Source organism: Adiantum capillus-veneris, chromosome 24 (assembly GCF_014529385.1).
Source record: "Adiantum capillus-veneris isolate H3 chromosome 24, ASM1452938v2, whole genome shotgun sequence".
In the NCBI taxonomy this organism is placed as follows: Eukaryota; Viridiplantae; Streptophyta; class Polypodiopsida; order Polypodiales; family Pteridaceae; genus Adiantum; species Adiantum capillus-veneris.
In genome coordinates, this window is record NC_140954.1 from 81,446,933 (window position 1) to 81,465,704 (window position 18,772).

At 43.4% G+C, this 18,772-nt stretch overlaps 1 pseudogene; it reads right to left on the bottom strand.

The window, feature by feature from the left end:
• Positions 1–18,425: 18,425 nt before the first annotated feature.
• LOC147426660 (25S ribosomal RNA) overlaps positions 18,426–18,772 on the bottom strand; it is a 1,481-nt pseudogene continuing 1,134 nt past the window's right edge.

The following is an 18,772-nucleotide window of genomic DNA, read 5'->3' on the forward strand; positions in this document are numbered from 1 at the left end:
CAAAGCCTCAAGAACTTCATGACGCAAACCAAGCTCTTCAACAAACAAATGAGGTGGGAAATTTTTCTTTTTGCAATTTAAATTTCATATTGCTCACATTGTTGGCAAGCACAATCAAGTGGTCGATGCACTTTCACATTGACCAAGGGTAAATGTGGTGTCTATAGGTACTGACCAAGACTTTATGTAATTACAGCCTTTGCAATAGAGAAGAAAAAAGAACCATTCACCTTGAAGGATTGTTCTCTTCCAAATGGCAATAGGCTATGTGTTAATCACCCATACAATACTAAAGTCATGTATAAATCCCATACTTCTCCTTATGCAGGGCAAAGAGGGATTCCATAGTCTACTCTTCGAGGAGTAGAAATGTATTTCTGTTGGTCTACCATGAAAACTAAACATACAAGAGTATGTTTCAAAATGCGTGGTATACCAAAAGTTGAAAATTGATCGAGGGAAGCAACTTGGAGTGTTTCAATCGACAAGCTTAACAAGAAAACACACTCTATGCCTGTCAAAACGACTATTAAGGCAAATCAAATGGCAACCCTCTTCAAATCTCAAATTTTCAAGCATTATGGATTTCCAACATCCATAGTGTCGGACAAAGATCCTAGAATGACCAGTAATTTCTAGAAGGGTCTCTTTTGGAATCTAAGAAGTAGATTAAATTTCTCTTTTGGCCTATCATCCACAAACGGATGACCAAAGTGAAATAGCTAATCTGATAATTCTTGAATCTACTAAAAGTCTATCTCATTGAAGTAGATCAACGTTCTCGATGATAGAAGTACCTATCTCTTATAGAGTATGCATACAATGACATTGTACATACTTCTATGGGGAAAGTACCTTTCGAGGTTAAAGAGGGAAGATCCAAAAGTCCCTTACTACTTCAAGTACATGGGAAGATCTTGACTGCTGATGAATATAGCTGAGACCTACAAGAATCTTTTCCAAATATTAAAGGGGTTATATCCATCCTACAGGAAAGGCAAAAAGGGATGTTGCTAATAAGCACAAAAGAGCCTTAGCCTTTAAGAAAAATGATTGGGTCTTGCTAAAGCTTCTCAAGGCTCACCTAAGGCATACTACGGGAAAGAGTCCTACGGACCACCAAGAGTATGATGATAAACTAGCAAAAAGATACTATGGTCCTTAAAATTCTTAAGCCAGTCAATGAGATGGCTTATCAATTGAAGTTTTCCAACCATTGGCTCATCCACAATGTTTTCCATGAGAACCTACATAAGCCTTACGAAGGAGAACCATCAAAAGAAGCAATAGTTGCATACCCTCCAAAAATCGAAGAGCAAGAAGACGTACTTCAATCTAAGTCCATCCTATGACATGAAGACAAGGTATTAAGAAACGGTAAGATTATTTGACTATATCTTATTAAGTTAAAGAATTATCCTTTTAAAGATGCTAAATGGATGCGAGGAACCTAGCTTAAGGATAATATGAACCTTGTCAATGCTTAGCATATGAAAATGCATTTTAAATGAAAAATGTTTTTGTCTTATAAGACTAGTTCTGTTTTTATTGTGCACAAATTTCAATTGTATGCATGCTTAGAATCGTGTTTGTGGTGACGATGTCTCCCACACACCAAGTAGAATTTGTCACTCTACTTTGGAAGTATGATATGGACTAAAGACCAAATATGTTTGCGGCAGCTACGTCTCCCAAGCACCTAACGGATTATTCATCCATCTTGGAATGATGTCTTAGGGTAAAAAGGGATCCTCTACCCGCTAAGAAACATGTACTAATGACTAGGCTTTTCTCTACCTTATAGTGGAGGACGACTATGATTTCAAGAGAGAGGTAAAGTCATAAAATATAATATGTAACTATACCAAATTAATTTCTCATATTAAACTGATCATTTAATGTGGGAGAATAAACGGGAACAAGAGTTAGAATAGAGACATGTGCTTCTAGACCTATCTCAACACGGGACCAAAAGGAGAGATGGTTGCATCTCAATAGGGCTCCAAAAGGAGATGGTCTAACAAAGAGAAATGTGGAATAAGTGCTTCTAGACTTACCTAAATAGGGGACCAAGAGGAGAGAAGCTTACATCTCAATAGGAGTCCAAAAGGAGGTAGTATATAAAAGAGCAACTTGCATCTAATGGAGCTTAAAAGACCTTAGGGTTAGCTTCATTAAAGAACTCCAATGGTTATTGTTAAAAGTCCTTCGACCTTAGTTAAGCTAGGACTGAGCTTGAGATGGGAACCCGACATAAGCTTGAGGTGCTTGTCGTGCTTGATGACTAAGGTGCGTGCTTGATGACTAAGGTGCTTGTCGTGCTTGATGAATAAGGTGCGTGCTTGAAAACTAAGGTGCTTGAGGTGCTTGTCATGCCTGATGACTAAGGTACTTGAGGTACTTGAGGTACTTGAGGTGTTTGTCATGCTTGATGACTAAGGTACTTGAGGTGCTTGTCATACTTAATGAAGAAGGTGCTTGAGAAGCTTCCTATGCATGGGGGGCAAGGTGCTTGAGTCAAAAAGAGACCCTTCAAACTTAATGAGGAAGGTGCTTGAGAAGCTTCCTATGTGATGCATGGTTTTTAGGACCCCTTCTGAAGATGCAATAAAGGCACAGTCAGTTGTTGGGGAGATGAGGATACTCTAGTCTAAGGGATCTCGAAAGAGAAGAAAAATCTACTTCACAAGCACCAAAGAGTAAAAAGTGCCATGGACAGAAGATATGTGGGAACGAGCTCTTATGCATGCCTACAACCTATATCTTACAGAATAGCCCATTCTACGTGTGAATTTCTAGTGAAATTTACACGAGGATGTTCGTGTGGACTCACAGCACAGCATACTCCGTTTTCACTTTTTTACCGACAGTAAATATTTTTTACCACAGTAAATATTTTTTACCACATTAAATATTTTTCACCTACATGGTAAATACAAATCACTTTTTGCCTACAATAACTTTTTTTACCCATGGTAAATATTTTTTACTGCACCATAAGTATTTGGTAGGTAACAGTTCACTGTTACTAGAAGCAGTGATTGGGCATCAACAATGCAGTTATAACAGGAGGAGAAAAGGGGAAAATCTTATGGTAAAGGTGAGTCAACAGGGATAAAGACTTTTGAGTTGAAAAGAGACATGCTGATTTTTTCAAAAAACACATGTCAAAAGAAGCCATGGTTGAGGATTTTTTGAGAATTTGATATTCAGGAGGACCCCCACAGGTCCCCCCCTGACATGTACAGAACCTCCAGTTTCAACAGCCACCTACCTGCTCTTAAATGCTAGTCAAGGCCTTATCCCCATGTGTCACAATCAGAAAAATCAGAATTTACCCTCCCCTCTCACATCACTCTAGAGAATATCTTGATGGTGACATATCAGGTGACCTCAATCTGTTGACCACCTTAAGCAAAAAGTAACCCCAATCAGCGGATTTAAGCATGTTTATCCCTAATCCTAAACCCTCTCAGAAACCTATATAAGGAGGCCTTCTCTCACTCAAAACCAACACTTCACCCCCTTCACCACGCAATGAAGCTATGATGACATTGCTCACAACGAGGAGCTATGGATGGAGCTCTACTCTCTCTCCCTCTCTCTCTCTCTCTCCCTCTAGTATGCTACATTACTAGCCCTAAAACCTAAATAAAGAGTCTTCTCTCATGCTCCATGGCCACCATCCTCGCCATCATTCTCTAAGGTATTGATGTGTTGCTAGTAGGATCATACCTACTTGCTGGGTTGATTGTTTTTGACAAGGGATTATGCCATCCTTGGCTTGCTTCTCGATATCCTTGTTATGTATGATCAGATGCCGTTGTATTGTTAAGCTGATGTCTTGTGTATATATATGCTACATAAGGTCCCTAAGCTTCGTTTCTATGTGTTTTGCCATATGTTTTGATGCCATCATAATGCCAGAAGTCTCACTTGCCTATGTGCACTATGTGTGAGGTCCCTAAACCTCTTAATTTAGGGTGGTGCCCTCTTTGTTTTGTTCTTTGCTTGTTTGCATGAGGCGTGGTTTGTGGAGTGTGCACGAGTACAGAGGCCACCCGATTCCACTGCTCTCTTTCCCGCTATCATTTTGGTGCCCCCACTGAGGAGGGCTACATAGACCTTCAGTCCACAAGCAATGAAGATGTGCAATCTACAACATGGACGAATGGCGTGAGGAGTTTGCAAATTGGAGAACAGAAGAGGAGGAGGCTTTAGAGGCCTTAAAAGTTTTCATCGAGGTCTTGTTATCAGGTTGCAGTGTCATTGAAATTCAAGAAGTAAGTTCTTCTACATGCCTTGTTCGTGATCGTCGCCAACGAAGGAGAGTGAGAATAAGAGCTTGATATACCTCTCCTCTCAACCTATGAGTGCTCCAGAAACCTCCAACGCACACGAGCTTGAAATATTCTACATCAACATACACGAAGATACTGTGACACACATTAAGGGAAGAGAAAGCATCACCAGACCTCTCTTTCCTGAGGAGCCGACTAAGAGAAGAAAGATCACCTCTACACCTAAGTGGCCCAAGGCCACAGCGCGTGCTCAAGTGTAAGGTAACATTTGGCTTAATCTCATTAATAAGGGATTACATGACCACTACAGGCAAGAAAAAGGCTAGTGAGCAACCAACTTCAACCTCCAACTTGCAACCACGACTCTCACCCATAAATCCTCCTGAAGCAAAGAGGCGAAGGCTTGCCTACAAGATTGCCGCCCGTCTGCAAGTGCTCCCAGTGCACTTTGTGAATCCAGACACCACCAATCCCAAGCCAACCTCCTGTCCGCGTGAAGATCACTTTGGATATTGTCCAAAGTGCTTTGGAGACCGGGTGAAAGGCCTCCCTACCCTACCTTTGCTGCTAATTTTCAAGAAGTTATCTCAATCTAAGGAAACTATCTTAGTTGATGATGTGTTGCACATTAATGGTGTCACTTTCATTCGCCATGCTGATTATGGTAATAGCATCCAATTGTTGCTTGCTAAAAGGCTCAGCATTGTACAAAGTGTTGCCATCACGCCTTACGTCTTCACAGATGCATCAGGAAGAGTTGAAGTGATCCGAGGTGCTGACCTTCTGTGGCTAATCAGGCTCATTGGTCCCAAGGTGGTGCAACTAAGCTAGGCTCTTGTGTGTAAGTATGGATGCCAATAATGAGAATGATGATCCCCGCATGTTTTCTTTCCATTTTGTGCGTCATATCCGTGTGAATATTTGTATTGATAGAAAAATCTTTTATCAGCAAAGAATAGCCCTGTTGTTTGGAGCCGAGAGACTTGGGGAAATCTTGCGCTCTCCTCATCCTGTAATTCTACCCTTACTAGACTATTACCATTCCTTTGATGTGTCGATCTTCATCCTATTTTGAGCTAATTTGTGCTAAAGCTCCAAATTGTAATTACCATACTCTATTTTAAAATAAATTGGAGTTGTTTGTGTAATTGTTTACTCTCTCACTTATGGCCTTCCCTAATTTTTATGGTAAGCCTGAGGAGGTTGCTCCAGACTTTTTGGATAATTTGGAAATGGCCTTTCTGGTATCGGGAAGGGATGACGAAGCTACTAAGTTAAGGGCCTTTCCTTTGGTCTTGAGGGAAGGTGCAAAATTATGGTATCAAACTTTGGCACCTGAAGAAAGAAGAGACTGGGAGTCCTTAAAGATGGCCTTCATCGAAGAATTTCGCCGCCATGAGCCTCCAGAGGAGATATGGAGACAGCTCTTAGAGCTACGCCAAACATCACCCAATGACTATAGAAGCTATGAAGTAATGGTTTTCCAACCTGTGGGAGAAATGGTGTGCATCACTAGGTGAGGAGAAAGGGCGCCAGAATGCCTAAAGAAGGACTGTTTCCTGGCAGGGCTTTACCCCATCCTTCGAGAAAAGGTAAAAGGTAAATTCCCAGATACCTTTGATAAAGCTATGACTTATGCAAGGGAGAAGGATAGGAAGTTAAAATTCCAAGCTCAACTACAAGGGGGAATGGAGCCTCCACCGCTAGCTCAACCTACGGCAAGGGTAGTAGCAGGGACAGGAGCAACAGACCAAGAGTCCTTTCAACAAGAATTACTTCAACAAATCACCAATCAACTAGAGAGCCTGTCCATCAATCTGGTTCAAGGTGTAAGGGCTCCCCAGCCAGGAAATGAACGAAATAGACAAGAAGGACAAAGGCAAGCACGTGAGTACATTTGCTACAACTGTGGAGAGGTAGGTCACGGCATGTATTATTGCCCCCATCCACGACGCTATCAAGGAAATGGTAATCAAAGATGGCCTCCTCGCCAGCAAGTCACTCCTCCTCGAGCTAGGCCACTAAATGGACAAAATGCACACGTGGCTCCACCAATCCAAATATTGAGACCCCCTCCTCCACCACCACAAGCACCAGCAGAGATCCCTCCACTACCATCGGGAGGGGAGGACAGGGCTGTCTCTGTCATAAGTCTTGACAATGGTAAGGATAAAGGGAAAGAAAAAATGGAGGAAGCTGTTACCATGCCAATAAAGAGAGTTAGGAGACAAAGAACTGATGAAATGGAAGCTTCAGAGCCGGATAAAGGGAATGAGGGTTCCTCCCAAGTGATAGGAGACAAGAAAATAAAGATTAGGTCAAGGAGGCACATAGGAGTAGAAGACTTTCCACTTGGGATAGGATCCATACCTTACGACCTGGTAGCAGATGTGAGTAAGCAAGGACCAAAGATTTCATGGCAGCAACTCCTCCACCTTTCCCCAAAGATGCGTAGAACCTGGTCTAAGATGGTCAGCACCAGGAGGGCTAAGGCAAAGTCAGTTGAGTCTATTAGTGCAAGAGGCATGAAGGATATCGTGCCAGTCATTGATGCAGAGATTAAGAGTGAGCGAGTCTCCAATGTGTATGTAGATGGTGGAGCCGAGATTTGTGTTATGACAGAGAAATTAATGCACAGGTTGGGTTTGGAAGTAAACGAGCAAACTTCCTTACAAGCTAAGATGGCAAATAATGTAAAGGTGGCTTGTGTGGGAAAGGTTAATGGACTGAAGGTTTCAGCTTTTGGTGTTGCAATCTCAATTGATGCTTATGTGATCCCAACTAAGGGGGAGGGCTATCCGCTAATCCTTGGAAGACCTTGGCTTATGGCTATGAAAGCTAGGCAAGATTGGGAGACAGGTTCCCTTGAGTTGCGACCAAATCATAAGGTAGGTGGCAAGCAACAAAAAATTGTGTATGACATGAAGCAGGGTAGACAACAAGACCTAGAGATGGAGACTTCTATGGATGAATGGAGCACAAGCAGCTGCTCTTCATCTGAGGATGAGTCATCTGAGGAGGATGCTAGCTCTTTGGAAGTCATGGGTATAATACTGCGAAACCCAGAAGGAGAAGGTGGTCAAGACTCTCTAAACAAGGAAGAAGCCACAGGCTTAGAGGAGATGCTAGCTAAGGACCTACTAGAAGAAGAGAGAGAACCCTATTTGCAGGTACTAAAGAAGCATGCTGGCCTCTTTATAACTGATTACGAGCACATTAAAGGAGTGACGGTAACCCAACACCATATCCAATTAAAGGAAGGTGCCAAACCAGTGGTGCAAAGGTTAAGGAGATTAGGGCTAGTGCAACAAGATGCACTCTTAAAAGAAGTAAAAAGATTACTCAAGGCAGGATTTATCTACCCAGTGGAAGATTCTGAGTGGGTGTCTCCAGTTGTGGTAGCACCAAAGAAAAATGGGAAGTGGAGGGTATGTGTGGATTACAAGCCTCTAAACGCAGCCACAAAAAGGGACCATTTTCCTTTGCCTTTTCAAGATGAAATACTAAATGAAGTGGCTGGTCATGAAAGGTACACAGTGTGTGATGGGTACTCAGGCTACTTCCAAATCAGAATTGCAGATGAAGACCAAAGAAAGACTACCTTCATAACACCTTGGGGGTGTTTTACTTATAGAGTTATGCCTTTTGGTTTAACTAATGCCCCAGCTACTTTCCAGAGGTTTATGAACTTGGTGTTTCGACCTTACTTTGGTAAGTCCATACGAGTCTTCATTGATGATTTTTGCATTTACAGCTCTAGGGAAGTACATCTGTCCAAGGTTGATGAAGGTTTCACCCGTCTGGCCCAATTGGGTGGGCAATTGAATAAAGACAAGTGCCACATAGGTGAGAGCAAGGTCACTCTACTAGGACATGTTGTGTCTCAAGATGGTATTGAGGCTGACCCTGAAAAGGTAAAGACATTGTTAGCTTTACCTACTCCTTCAAACGTGAAGCAACTAGTCTCCTTCATTCAAAAGGTTTGCTACATGGGACGATTCATACATCTCCTTTCTCAGGCAATCTATCCTTTGCAGCAGCTCACTAAACACACTACATTGACATGGAATGAGGAGGGTGAAAGGTGCTTTCAAGAAGTTAAAACCATTTTGAGCTCATTGCCTGTCGTCCTACAACCCACATGGGGTGAATTATTCTATGTAAATCCTAGTGTAGGTCCAGAAGCTCTAGGAGCTGTCTTGATGCAAAAAGACCCAAAGACATCTCTCATGAGACCAGTCTACTTCTCTAGTAGAGTGATGACAGCTGTTGAAAATGGTTTCAGCGCAACTAAGCAATTGGTGCTAGCTCTTAAGTTTGCAGTGGAGAAGTTTCGGGCTTACTTACTTCCGAGACAATTTGTGGTGATCACAACTGAGGAGGTTTTTCCATATGCCCTACAACACATGGAATTGTCTCAAAGAATAGCAAAGTGGGTGGTGCAGCTTCAAGAGTTTGACTACACACTACAAGTAGAGGATTCCACCCGTGCTTGTTTGGCAGATGTCCTCACACAAAGGTGTTATGAGAAGGCCAAGAAAGAGGCACCTAGTAAGGTACCGCCTATCCCGGAGCCTGAAGTTCTACTGGGAGCACACAGTCTGTATTTTGATGGGGCTTACAAGAGGACCAAAGACAAGGCATCAGCAGGCATAGTAATATTAGGTCCAGAGAAGGAGAAGATCTTTGCAAAAGGGTTTCATCTAAAAGAGGTTCATTCTAACAATGAGGCAGAGTACCATGCCCTTGTTTTAGGGTTGCAATGTTGTCTTTCTCAGGGCATCACAAAGCTAAATGTTTTTGGTGACTCTATGTTGATTGTTAAGCAAATGGTTGGTGTATGGGCCTGTAAAAATGACAAATTGTCTGTTAAGATGAGGGAAGCAAAGGCCTTGTTGAAGGGTTTTAAAGAATTTCGAGTGCACTTTGTACCTAGAGATCAAAATCGAGAAGCAGATGCCTTAGCAGGTGAAGAACTACAAACTCTCATAGCAGGGTTTAAGTTCTTGCTTAAGTGGGAAGGCCCTTTTGACCCCGGTAAATGGTTGGCGATTGAAGGCCTACCAATGTCGTCTTTCACAGCCATATGCTGGTGAAATCAATGCTAAGGATGGTTCAGAGGAGAGCTCATCATATTCGAGCTCCAACTAAGGTAACAATCATGTACATAGTCGTTTCAAAAAAAAAAAAAAAAAAAGAGAAGACAAAAAAAAAAAAAAGAGAGAGAATGCTACCAATGAAAGTGGATATTGACAATAGATGGGGCATGGCTTTCAAGGGTCTAGGAGACCAATTGTTATTCATGGATGGATACAATTATTCATCAGAAAGGACTAAACAGGGTGCATCAGCCAAGAAAGCAGTAACATGGCAAATTCAATTGGTACCAGGTGGGTAAGTATTCAAGAGAACCCTATTGTAGCACAACCTACAACTAGAGGCATCAAATACCTCTAGCTTAAGGGGGAGGGCTATATGATGCATGGTTTTTTGGACCCCTTCTAAAGATGCAATAAAGGCACAATCAGTTGTTGGGGAGATGAGGATACTCTAGTCCAAGGGATCTCGAAAGAGAAGAAAAATCTACTTCACAAGCACCAAAGAGTAAAAAGTGCCATGGACAGAAGATACGTGGGAACGAGCTCTTATGCATGCCTACAACCTATATCTTACAGAATAGCCCATTCTACGTGTGAATATCTAGTGAAATTTACACGAGGATGTTCGTGTGGACTCACAGCACAGCATACTCCGTTTTCCCTTTTTTACCGACAGTAAATATTTTTTACCACAGTAAATATTTTTTACCTACATGGTAAATACAAATCACTTTTTACCTACAGTAACTTTTTTACCCATGGTAAATATTTTTTACTGCACCATAAGTATTTGGTAGGTAACAGTTCACTGTTACTAGAAGCAGTGATTGGGCATCAACAATGCAGTTACAGGAGGAGAAAAGGGGAAAATCTTATGGTAAAGGTGAGTCAACAGGGATAAAGACTTTTGAGTTGAAAAGAGACATGCTCATTTTTTCAAAGAACACATGTCAAAAGAAGCCATGGTTGAGGATTTTTTGAGAATTTGATATTCAGGAGGACCCCCGCAGGTCCCCCCCTGACATGTGCAGAACCTCCAGTTTCAACAGCCACCTACTTGCTCTTAAATGCTGGTCAAGGCCTTATCCCCATGTGTCACAATCAGAAAAATCAGCATTTACCCTCCCCTCTCACATCACTCTAGAGAATATCTTGATGGTGACATATCAGGTGACCTCAATCTGTTGACCACCCTAAGCAAAAAGTAACCCCAATCAGCGGATTTAAGCATGTTTATCCCTAATCCTAAACCCTCTCAGAAACCTATATAAGGAGGCCTTCTCTCACTCAAAACCAACACTTCACCCCCTTCACCAAGCAATGAAGCTATGATGACATTGCTCACAACGAGGAGCTATGGATGGAGCTCTACTCTCTCTCCCTCTCTCTCTCTCTCCCTCTAGTATGCTACATTACTAGCCCTAAAACCTAAATAAGGAGTCTTCTCTCATGCTCCATGGCCACCATCCTCGCCATCATTCTCTAAGGTATTGATGTGTTGCTAGTAGGATCATACCTACTTGCTGGGTTAATTGTTTTTGACAAGGGATTATGCCATCTTGGCTTGCTTCTCTATATCCTTGGTATGTATGATCAGATGCCATTGTATTTTTAAGCTGATGTCTTGTGTATATATATGCTACATAAGGTCCCTAAGCTTCGTTTCTATGTGTTTTGCCATATGTTTTGATGCCATCATAATGCCAGAAGTCTCACTTGCCTATGTGCACTATGTGTGAGGTCCCTAAACCTCTTAATTTAGGGTGGTGCCCCCTTTGTTTTGTTCTTTGCTTGTTTGCATGAGGCGTGGTTTGTGGAGTGTGCACGAGTACAGAGGCCACCCGATTGCACTGCTCTTTTTCCCGCCATCACTATGCATGGGGGGTAAGGTGCTTGAGTCAAAAAGAGACCCTAAAAACTTAATGAGGAAGGTGCTTGAGAAGCTTCCTATGCATGGGGGGTAAGGTGCTTGAGTCAAAAAGAGACCCTACAAACTTAATGATGAAGGTGCTTGAAAAGATTCCCATGCATGAAACTTTCAAAGTTAGGGGAATCTTTGACTTAACCTCCCACTCACCCAAAGGGAACCCCTTTTCTCAAAGGGCACATGGAACACATGTCAGACTCTCCCTATGCTTAGCCACATGGTGTGCTTGAGTGCTATTGGTTGGGCTAAAGAGGGGTCCAATGAGCTTCTAGTTCCATCCAAAAACTATCTATATGTTTTCAAGCTCTCTCTCTCTAAGCGGTAAGGAGGATGCTTGTCCAAATACTACCCATGTACTTGAATGCATGCTGCATGTAGTTGGCTAGGGGGGAGAGGGGTCCAATGAGCTTGAAACATGTGTAAAATCTACAACTCGCCCCAAGTAAGCAAGGGGGTGCTTGGGGGATATACACCACACACACACTCATTTTGTGGATCATTATCTCTTGGTGAAAGTTGAGGAACTCCACCTCCTTATCCAAGCTTGTGAGAATGAGAGATTACACCAACACTCTTGGCTATGGAATGCAAATCCAACCAAGAGCCATGCTCCAATGCTTAAGCTTGCCATCTTCTCCATCTTCATTACTATGCTAATATGTATGCTAGCAAGAAGAGTGATGATAAGTGAGGAACTATTTCTTTCTCCTATGGAATGTTTCTTCTTCCTCTTCCCTATCCTCATTCCCCACTAGCTCTCTCCACCTCCGAAGGTGTTTGAGGGCTTGGGACTGAGGCTTGGCATAGTTAATGCTTTCTACAAAGTTTTGAAGGGGATCGGGGAGCACCACAGACGGAGAGAGAGAGAGAGAGAGAAGGAGACACACACACGATGTGGGTGGGGAGACTGAAAGTGGCAGCTCCCCCTATACAGTATACTCACTATAAGTATAGGGTAACAGTGGGCGGGCGCCCATGACCTGGGCGACCTGTCAAGGCACATAGGCCTTAACCCCAACAACCTCCCACTTAAAGGACAATGTGCCTTTAAGCAAGATCTACTAGTGTACAACCAATAGAAGGTGAGAGATTCTCTCAACCTATGCCCACTGACTCTCGATGAGCTAGTGCATCCGGCTCTACTGATACACAAACATCCCGCTGTGGAAGCCACACAGAGCTAGCTCCAAGCTCTGCAAAGAGTCTACAAGAGCTCATGCACTCCTGCAAGTATCGGTCCAATACCTGCAAACCTCCCCTATGATCTATGCCGAGATCAGTCATCGAACAACTAATCAACCCTGCTGCAAATGCTCCCACTGCAGCTGCTATGTCGGGCCTCGAGATCAGCATCTCGTACATGAGGACACCGAACGTTGATGCAACCTTGGCAACCTCTGCCACCTCCAACTCAGAACTCAACTCATGGCAATCTTGTCCCCTATCATAGAGACCATGGCACTCTGACTCCGAGCTCCAGAGTGACTCCTCGTGCCCACCACATATCACATGTGTACCAAGAGTATCCATCTGTCCTGAATCTGCATCAAGCTCTGGCATAAGCATATCAAGAAATGACTCCACAATAGTCGACATATCAGCATCCATGCGAGTCAACTCTGTCATCACCTCTGATGACTCATCCTGCTGTGACTCACTAGAGCTGTCCCGCTCTACCTGTGCATCCGTAGACGCAACCTGCACAACAAGGTCACTGCTCTGCACTCCATGCAAAGCATCCTGCAACCCACAAGCAAAAGAGACTCGCCTGCTCTCTCGCTCTCTACCTGGCTGCATGATCACAGAGACAACACCATCTCTCTCGTGATCCACATGCAATGGGTAACCTGTACCACTCCTGGCACCTCTCGCAATCACTAGCAAACCCAAATGCATCACAAAATCTTGCTCTCGTAGCGAAATCTGACATCCACAATCTCTAAGCTGACCAATCGAGATCAAACTCACTGTCAAATCTGGTACATAGCGCACATGTCGTAACAAGTAAGATGCACCACTCGGTAATGACAGTCTCACATCTCCTGCACCTGCTATCGCATGCACCGATCCATCAATCAAACGTACACTACCAAGCATCCCGCTAGAATAGCTACAAAACCATGCACGATGCGGCGTGACATGAAACATAGCATCTGCGTCTAGCAACCACTGCGAAGGGAGTGCACTATCCACATGTATAGCATCTCGTGCATAGCTCGAGGTAAAAGTGACATCCCCATCACTAGTATACTCCGACACTACATTTGCCTCAACTGTCAAAGCAACTGAGTCCATGGCATCACTACATACATCTCTGAGACTGCCATGTCTCCTACGATGTCGCATACGACGAAAACAACGCTGTTTAACGTGTCCAGAATGACCACAATACCAACATATCACCTGTCGGCATACTCGTGAATGTACATGTCTCACACCAGTCCTTGATGACTCAGATCTATCATACATATCATGTAATCTGCGTCAAAGTGCTCTCGAAGTAGCCTCATACATAACAAGAGCATATACAGATTCCACAAGGTGCAAAGAGAGCATAGATAGTGCCATCTCCTCTAGCTCCTGCCACTGATTGTCAGACATGTTTGAAGGTCTACCTGCATCACCACTCAATGGTCGATGCAACCCTCGCTGTGTCAATGCATCAAGCATACACTCTCTCCATGCCGCAAAGTCTGACCCATCAAACACGCGCATCTGTGAGAGGTCACAATCTGATCGATCACCTATCCCTGCCATGAGCACAATGTAGCAAACTAGAAAGCAAAACCACCTCACCAACAACACCTGAAAACTGTCTACCAATATGGCCAGAAACACAATGTAAAACCTGTGAGACACACTCCAAAATAGAGCTCCCGCAATGTCAACCAAATCAGCCCTAAACTGGCTCGAATCGCATCAACAAAAGTCTGCAAATATGGCTGTAAAATCTGATGCAAAGTTGCACCAATAACCGTGCAAAGCCTTGCACAAAATCACAAGTCAATATGACTCAATCGCGCATAAATATCTGACAAAATTTTGGCAGAGTCTCCTTTGTAACTGGAGCAAAATCTCAACAGTAAACCTCAAAGAGACAATAATATATGCCACAATGGCCAATCCGGGAATAAACTCGACCGGAATCACCTCACAAAGTCATACGTATGAGCATACCCGCTCTTGCCGGAGTACCACTCAACGGCACCTCAAATGACATACATGTGAGTGATGATTGCTGCCAAAATACCTTTCAATCGATGACCAAATGTCTGCCAAATAACTATAGCAACATTTCGCAAAACCTTGCAAGATCTGTCGCTATGCGCAATACGAAATACGGCACACAAGGGCATACACAAGTGACTCCAAACTCCAACCAAATGATGACTGAAAATCACTTATCAAAGTGGGAGTAAACTCAACCACTAAACTGTCAAAGAGCAACCTACGGATACGTAGAAGCTATGGCGAGAACCTGGATAAAATCCAATAGAATTGAGCCAAATCTCAAATAATCTCAGCCACAAACAAATACACAAATCCATATATGGCATACATAAACCGCCAAGACCATGGCAACATAGCTCACTCTCTCATGAGTGGCTCTCTGGACAAATGCATATCCAAAAACCTGTGTACACCTATGAATTTGCTGGTTGCTGCAGAGAATACTCCGTGTGTGTGAGAAGCTATGGCGAGAACCTGGATAAAATCCAATAGAATTGAGCCAAATCTCAAATAATCTCAGCCACAAACAAATACACAAATCCATATATGGCATACATAAACCGCCAAGACCATGGCAACATAGCTCACTCTCGCATGAGTGGCTCTCTGGACAAATGCATATCCAAAAACCTGTGTACACCTATGAATTTGCTGGTTGCTGCAGAGAATACTCCGTGTGTGTGAGATATACCAAAAACAGTGTTTTTGGGACCCGAAAGTGCACAAATAAACCTGCTGCTGTACCTGCTGTAATTCAAAGCATAATTTCAGCAAATAGACATCACCATCGCGTCCGGAGCGTGTCAAAACCCTGACCTAGACTCCTGGATCATGTAGATCTAACTTTGTATGACGGAGCTACGCAAAAAACTGCATTTTAGAGCCCGAAAATGGCAAAAACGAGCTGCACACAGTCTTGAACCTGCTCCTGCTCCTGCTCCACTCTGCGTGATGCAATGTCCTCTCAATGCAAGCTCCAACGCAAGAGCTCTGCCACAACAGCATCCAAGCACTCGAATGTCAAGCTCTCCTCCGTCGAGCACTTCTCTAACGAGCTCCACTGAGCTCAAAAGCTCCTCTCACCAAGGAAGCCGCAACCGCCTCTTCGACCAAGCTTGACCACACCAAGCTCCTAAGCTCCAAAGACAATGCTCCTCAAGCTAAAATTGCTCTCCGTGAAACTCCGCAATCGAACTCCACCGTCAAGAGCGAGCGAGCTATCGCGCGAGCTATCGTCTCGAAGCTCTCAAAACCGTCGTGCTCTCCGCGGTCACCATAGCTCTGATACCAATTGAAGGGGATCGGGGAGCACCACAGACGGAGAGTGAGAGAGAGAGAAGGAGACACACACACGATGTGGGTGGGGAGACTGAAAGTGACAGCTCCCCCTATACAGTATACTCACTATAAGTATAGGGTAACAGTGGGCGGGCGCCCATGACCTGGGCGACCGGTCAAGGCACATAGGCCTTAACCCCAACAAGTTTATGTTATGCTTGTGATGCATGAAGCTTTCCATCTTCAATGCATCACCTAGCTCACAACGAACACAAAGATTGTATTGTACCAAGTCTCTCTGGATGGGAGAAACTATAATACAAATGCCTATTGGAGGGGTGACCGGCTCCGTATTAATTCAGTCCTCAACTATTGTCATGTTCTCCAAACTCTCCCTCTTGTAAAAGTATTGTTCATGCCAAGTCAACTAAGTACCATGTTTATGTTGATACCATCAATTAAGTTCACCTGCTATGCTCACAAAGTAATCTCACAAAAGTGCTTCATCTAATTTCCTAATTCCGCTACTCTCAAAGTTCATAGGCCATTTCCATTACAAAGTACGGAATATGAACCATCGATGTCGTGGTAAGCTCTGCCTCACTAAACGGAAGCCCAAAACGATCTTGAACTCATTGCTCAACTATCTTGGCAGGAATGCAAAGTCGACATAACCATGTTCAATGCTTTTTTTCCCATATTTTCAGAGGCACAACCATCGATTTCTTGGTTCATCCTTTCCTAACACCTTTTTTCCCATGTTTTCACAGGCACGGCCGCTAGTTGGGATTTTTAGTCTCAAGATCATCTATCGTTTAATTGTTTGAAAAGCTACCCGACTAATCAAGTCCACCTAGCCGTAGAAGAGTGTTGTCGGGCCTCTGATCTCCCACTTTCCTTTAGAGACAGCGAACTGTTATCTAATTACTACCACATTGTGTAACATATAAAAAAAAATTCCTTTGTTTAATTTTCAATCACAATATTCTTTAAAACAACCCTTCAATCAATTGAAGACAATCTCTATCAAAACAGTTTCTATTACTTCAATATCCATTTCAATTACAAAACTTTCGTCTTTTGGCCGTTCAAAAGTTTCGATGTCTACCCGGCCATCAGCAGCGTCAAGGGTCCTCGATCCGCTGCTACGCAAAGATCTTCTCTTGCCGCCCAAGGGACCCAATCTCAACTAGAGAGATCTTCTCTCAGTTCAATAGTTGGGGAACTATAATCCTAACCTCTCCAAAGCTACCCGCAATTGAAGAGGATAACCTAGGGACCCCCATACCTTTATCAAGCAGAGAGGGGTTGCTTCAATTGCTCAGAGCCCTTCTAAGCCTCCTCGTCTCCTACTAAGGTTGTGAACATCTCTAGGTGGGTACGCCTTTCGCTAATGATCTCCTAGCCCAGGAATGATCATTAGCTCATCCGCTCGTGACCTACCGGGGACACATTCAGAGTGGGACGGAGGTACGGGAGTAGGGATTCAACCCAACCTCTAATTTAGTTTCCAAAAATTCCACCCAATCTTGTGGGCACCTCGGCTCACAGCCGTCAATTTAATTTCCCTGTCCAACTAGACACACGAGAATTTTATTAGTAACTATCCAATTCACAATACCAGTTTTGCCATACAAACTTTTGATCACCCAGTAAGTGCAAAAACAAGTGTAGGTGCGTATGCATAAAAAGACATGCCACGTTGTTTCCTTGACTAGACCTTGTCACATCATTATTTCCAGTCTCAGATTTTTCGTCAAGGTATTGATACTAGACTTCTAGGTCTCAATATTATGAATGCATTAAGTTTGATTTCATTTAATCAATTATAAATAACTGGAACCTGATTTAAAATGGCATGAAGTGGTCCCACGTTCTCCATTGGAGCTACGATTGGTGCCATGTTGACTGTTTCGACCACTAGAGTGGGTGATGGTAATCTTGCCGGAGCCACGGGTTGAACTACCTCCTTGGTTACCGCTGCCCGTGTATTAATCGCTCCCCCAGTTTGGCAGCATATTGATGACTCAAAAAGACATGATAAACGAGAATATGGCGGTCATAGCATGATTAGTGAGTAATAAATTTATTCATCAATTTATGATGAATTTATTACAAAAATATTAAAAATTAGGTTAAACTGCTGAATTTAACACATAAATTGTCAAAAATCTGCCTTGCGGGAATTTATTGGCTTGCTTGTAACTGAAGAAAAATTACAAAAAAATTCATGCATATTAATCTCATTGTGCTTGAATTTCTGTAATTTTTTTCAGAATTTTCTACTGACCAAAGAGTGGTCTAAAAATTAAAAAATACAATTTCAATCAGTTTCGGGGGGGGGGAGGGAGAGGTCGGGGACTTGCATTAATTTAGATAAGGGTTACGTCAAAGCCACACAAGGGAAAACATGTTGGGGCACATCAAACTCCATGACTAAATGCAAAGAGGGGACAAATCCAAAGGGTGTGCGTGTGTGAGGGAGTGTCCGGGAGCGCCCCGCGTAGGGAAGGGGGGGGGGGGGGGGGACTTGCATTTTTTCTCCACAAGCGGCACAAAAAACCCCATGATCAAATGAAAAGAGGGGACAAATCGGTGCGGCGGCGGGCTGAATCTCAGTGGATCGTAGCAACAAGGCTACTCTGCCACCTACAATACTTGGCCACATATTTAAGTCATCTGCAAAGGATTCATCTCCCCGATCGTCTGGAATTGCCATTCAGAGACCCCAAGGTGGTCACTTCCGCCGCCTCGGGGGAGACTCTTGACACATGCTCTCAGGGACGCATGAGCGCCCCTACTATAAGTCAAGTAACAACCGGGGAGGTAGAGAGCGCTACGTCCAGCATGGATTCTGACTTAGAGGCGTTCAATCATAATCCTACACATGGTAGCTTGGCGCCACTGGCTTTTCAACCAACACACAATGACTAATT